Source organism: Rhinopithecus bieti, unplaced genomic scaffold, assembly GCF_001698545.2.
Source record: "Rhinopithecus bieti isolate Rb0 unplaced genomic scaffold, ASM169854v2 scaffold_28547, whole genome shotgun sequence".
In the NCBI taxonomy this organism is placed as follows: Eukaryota; Metazoa; Chordata; class Mammalia; order Primates; family Cercopithecidae; genus Rhinopithecus; species Rhinopithecus bieti.
Window position 1 is genome coordinate 1,303,907 of NW_016813480.1, and position 5,424 is coordinate 1,309,330.

The 5,424-nt window shown below is 45.2% G+C and overlaps 1 pseudogene; it reads right to left on the bottom strand.

Moving 5' to 3' along the window:
- Positions 1-433: 433 nt before the first annotated feature.
- On the bottom strand, positions 434-1,534 carry LOC108512911 (eukaryotic initiation factor 4A-I-like; annotated as a pseudogene).
- Between the last annotated feature and the right edge of the window lie 3,890 nt (positions 1,535-5,424).

Consider the following 5,424-nt stretch of genomic DNA (forward strand, 5'->3'; position numbering starts at 1 on the left):
AACCGAGCATCAATGTGAGAGGGAACTATGCAAGGAGATGAGTTCAGGGAGATGTGATGTATTGAGGACCATCAGTATAACAATCTACCATACCATATTTTATAGAATATATGCTACAGTGTGTTTTATGCTCTCCATATGAGCAACTTTTTCTTTTGGAAAAATTCATTCTTTTTTTTGCCTCAAAAGTGACATTTGTTCAAAGAAAAAAAATGACAAAATGTCCATCCCTTGGCTTCCTTCCCTCCCCCACCCCTGCTGCTCCTCAGCTCCCGCCAAGACTGAACTCTGGCTGGGGCTAGGAAACAGGACAGCCCCTCAGAAGAGGTCAGCAACATTGAGGGGCATTTCCTCAATGGAGGTGCTGTAGAAGGTCTCGATGTCTTGAAGAGTCCTCTTGTCTTCTTCTGTCACCATGTTAATAGCCACACCTTTACGGCCAAACTGTCCACCTGGGCTCATTCTGTGGAAATGTTTTCCCTGTTGGTGGGAAGGTCATAGTTGATGACTAAAGAAACCTGCTACACATCAATGCCTCTGGCCAACAGGTCAGTGGTAATCAAAACTCTGCTAGAGCCAGAACCAAACTCCCTCATGATCATGTCTCGTTCTTTTTGGTCCATATCTCCATGCATGGCCGAGACAGTGAAATCTCGAGGACGCATCTTCTCGGTGAGCCAGTCCACCTTCCTTTGGGTGTTGAGGAAGACGACTGCCTGGGTGATGGTCAGGGTTTCATACAAGTCCAGTGTGTCCAGCTTCCCCTCTTCTCGTTCTACGTTGATGTAGAATTGGCGGACACCCTCCAGGGTCAACTCTTCCTTCTTGACAGGAATCCAAGAACCGATGGGGTCGGTCCTTGGTCACCTCAAGCACATCAGAAGGCATTGTAGCTGACGGCAAAACTACCTGGGTGTTGCTGTGGAGCTTTTGGAATATGTCATAGATCTGGTCCTTGAATCCATGGCTTAACATTTCATTGGCTTTGTCCAGTACAAACATCTTGATGTATTTGGGAGACAGGTATCTCTGGTTAAGCATATCAAACACACGGCCAGGGGTCCCCACGATGATATGGGGAGCTTCCATCTGCAGTTTCTGCACCTCAGCACTAACGTTGGTGCCCCCGATACAGGTGTGACAGGAGGCATCCATGTAGTCTCCTAGTGCCATGACCACCTTCTGTGTCTGCTGAGCCAATTCTCGAGTGGGTGCGAGGACCAAGGCCTGGGTGGCTTTTAGATCTAATTCAATCTGCTGCAGAATTGATATGGAAAATGTGGCCATTTTCCCAGTGCCAGATTGGGCTTGAGCGATCACATCATAACCCTTGATACAAGGTAGGATGGCTTGCTCTACCTTGGTATCTAATGGTAGATGGCATCTAATGGTAGATGCCATGATGAAGGGACTCTGAGAGGTTCATGTCATCAAAGCTGTCAACAATCTCATGCCAGTTACTCTCGATGACACCTTCGGGCTTCATACCATCAGGGCCATTGTCTCTGGATTGGGAATCCTGACTCGCAGACATGATCCTTAGAAACTAGCAACAAATTAGTTCTTAACGCACATTCATTACTGTGATGACCAGCCTCTAAGATGGTCCCCAATGATTCTCACCACCCGGTGATCCATGTAGCTAATAAGATATTGAGGAAATGACTGTGTGACTTCAGAGGTTAGGTTATAAAAAGACCTTGCAGCTTCTGCCTCACTTGTTTGGATCACTTACTTTGGAAAAATTAGCTACTTTGTCATGAGAACACTCGCTCAGCTGTATAGAGAGGTCCATGTGATGAGAAATTGAGGCATCCTACCAGCAGCCAGTACTGGCTTGCCTAACACATGAGTGTGCCATCTTAGAAGCAGATCGCCCCAGCCTCAGTCAAGCCTTCAGATGACTGCAGTCCTGTGACAGACTCCAAGCCAGAACCACCAGCTAAGTCATTCCCAAATTCCTGACTCACAGAAAGCATGAGATAATAAATGTTTATTATTATTTTAGGCACTAAGTTTTGGAATAACTTGTTATGCAGCAGCAGGTAATTCATACAATTACCTACCAGCTTTATTTAGGCAAGACATAGAAGGTCTGAATTAACTTCTGAGATATTTTGATTATCTAGAAAAATTAAATTTATTTTTCTTAGACATCAAATCTGTGTTTTCCCTTAAGGAGAAATAGGTTTTGCCTTTTATATAAATAGTATTTAAAAAATAAATGGATAGCAAAACATTGTATCTTGTGCAAAAAACATCCAGCATCATCAGATGTGTACTTTCCTCCAGCAAACAAAAGCAACAAATCATTCCCTGGTTTGTTATGCAAGGGAGATGTATTTTTAAATTTTTTTATTTTTTGTTTTTTAATTAATTTTATTTTTTTTTTTGAGACGGAGTCTCGCTCTGGTCGCCCGGGCTGGAGTGCAGTGGCGGATCTCAGCCTCACTGCCAAGCTCCGCCTCCCCCCGGGTTCACGCCATTTCTCCTGCCCTCAGCCTCCAAGTAGCTGGGACACAGGCGCCCGCCCCTCGCCCGGCTATTTTTTTCTATTTTTTTAGTAGAGACGGGGTTCACAGTGTTAGCCAGGATGGTCTCCTATCTCCTGACCTCGTGATCCGCCCGTCTCGGCCTCCCAAAGTGCTGGGATTACAGGCTTGAGCCACCGCGCCCGGCCTAAATATTTTTAAGATATAGGGAGGTAAGGAATTTGACTGCACAGCATGTACATGGAGACTTCTAAATTTTCTTCAAACAAATCCTATATTTAAAAAACATAACTGGTGATGATTCCCTGGGGAATTCCCCTAAGCCCTTCTTTACTGCTTGGTACGTGGTGTGCTCTTATTAAATACGGTTGAGTCATTCGAGATTTAAGCAATACAGTGTTGGGTTGAATACTGGCTCCATCATTTCCTAAAGTAATTTCTCTGAGCTTTGCTTTCCTCATCTCTACGTGGAGATAAAGGTGCAAATCGTGTGGGGTTGTTAGGGGACTTACCACAGGTAACGTATATTAAGGACTTATATCTATGTTATATATCACATATGCAACAGACTTGTGCTAGTAGCAAGACCCACTGTTATCTTCTTTGTGGCACTGTGTCATATGCGTTTTATGACTCCTCCATGCGGCACATTTGTTTTGTGCTAGGAAACACACTTTCATAGTAGGAAGATTCATTAAAGTATTAACCTGATGGCCTCATATAAACTTTATGCTCCTGGGAACTATTATAGTTCTTTCTATCTATAAAATAAACCCAAAAGAAGTTGAAATATCAGTTATTAGAAATTCTTAATAAAACATTGAGTAATTTACAAAATAACTTTAGGCCAGGCACAATGGCTCACGCCTGTAATCACAACAATTTGGGAAGCCGAGGCAGGAGGATTGCTTGACCCCAGGAGTTTCAGACCAGTCTGGGCAACATAGCAAGACCCAATCTCTAAAAAAAATTTTAAAAATTAGCCAGGCACGGTGGTGTGTACCTGTAGTCCCAGCTACTCAGGAGGCTATGGCAGGAAGATGGCTTGAGCCCAGGAAGTAGAGGCTGCAGTGAGCTATGACTGCCTCTGCACTCCAGCCTGGGCAAAGGGGCAAGACCCTGTCTTTAAGAGAAAAGAAGAAAAGAAAAGAGAACACAGAGAGAAATTAGAAATAGGCTTATTGCAGTTGCCAATTCTGTGTATCTCATGAAGTCCAGACTCTCCGTCTTTGGAATACTTGGGCCAATAGAACTTAATTGTATGCTCAGTTTGACCATATTTTAGGTGCAGCTTTAAAACATATCATTTATTCATTCATTCAATAAACGAAAGGACAGACTCCGAGATAAGCAACTGCAGAGTGGATATGCCCAACCAGACCTCAACCCTGTCCCTAGTTCTGATTGTCTTGTGTCTAAAAGTTGCACGGACATTGTCTGACGCCGCCCAGATGTGGAGAAAGGTGTAGGAGAGACAGCCAAAAGAGGGTGTGTCACTTGGGCAGCCTACACTTCCTCCATTTGACCCAGAAATGGCCCATGAATTTCTCAGACAGCTGGGAGGTGGCTGGACTTAAGCTATCTTAGGTACGCCATCCAAGGCCGCCATCCTTCAGGCAGGGCCAACTGAGGAGCTGTGGTGAAGGCCGTAGGTGGGCAGAGAGAGCTCTAACGCCAGCCAGAGCCCGATCTTCATGCTGCAGAGCTGCAGTAGGGAAGGGCATCTGACGCACATCTAGAAAACCCAGAGATTGGTCCAGGAGAGACCCAGCATGTGACCCCTGCCTCACAAACAGACTGTTTGTGTCTGTAGCCCACAAGGCTACAGCGATCCAGGGAGAGGAGACTGGCTCCCTGCTCCGGGCAGCCCAGCAAGGAGCTGTCCCCGCTACTCTGTTCCACCTTCTGCTGCGACCCAGGAGGGTAGGTCCAGGGGAGCTGGAGGGGCAAAGTGTGTACCCTCCATGCCTTTGTCTCCTATGTCAAGGTGCTGTCAAGATACACAGCAAGGAGTATGAGATACATACTCCTTGAAGAGGAGGCTGACTTCAAGTAGAATCTAAGGTTACTATTTTTTTTTTTTTTTGAGACAGAGTCTCGCTCTGTCACCCAGGCTGGAGTGCAGTGGCCGGATCTCAGCTCACTGCAAGCTCCGCCTCCCGGGTTCACGCCATTCTCCTGCCTCAGCCTACTGGGTAGCTGGGACTACAGGCGCCTGCCACCTCGCCCGGCTAGATTTTGTATTTTTTAGTAGAGACGGGGTTTCACCATGTTAGCCAGGATGGTCTCGATCTCCTGACCTCGTGATCCGCCCGTCTCAGCCTCCCAAAGTGCTGGGATTACAGGCTTGAGCCACCGCGCCCGGCCGGTTACTATTTTAAAAACAAAACTTTTTATTATAGAGAATTTCAAACACAGTGCGCAGCTTTAAAAGATATCGTTCGTTCATTCATTCATTCATTCATTCATTCATTCATTCAATAAACGAAAGGACAGACTCCCAGATAAGCAGCTGCAGAGTGGGTGTGCCCAACCAGACCTCAACCCCGTCCCCAGTTGTGACTGTCTTCTGTCTAAAAGTTGTGCGGACATTGGCTGATGCCACCCAGATGTGGAGAAAGATGTAAGACAGCCAGCCAAAAGAGGGGTTCTATTTCACAAAACAGAAAGAATAGTGTGGTGACTCCCGCCACCAACCTTCAATAATGACCAGTTCAGCCAGTTTTGCTCATCCATACTTACCCTCCAACTTCCCCATCCCAATTATTTTTAAACAAGTCTCAGATGTCAGACTATTTTACCACAAATATTTTCATATATATCACCAAAAGATAAGGACTTAAAATAGCCATTATATTCCTGAATATTATCAGATGTTCCCAGATTGTACTGTAATTTTTTATAATTTGATTAGGAATCCAAATAAGTTCTA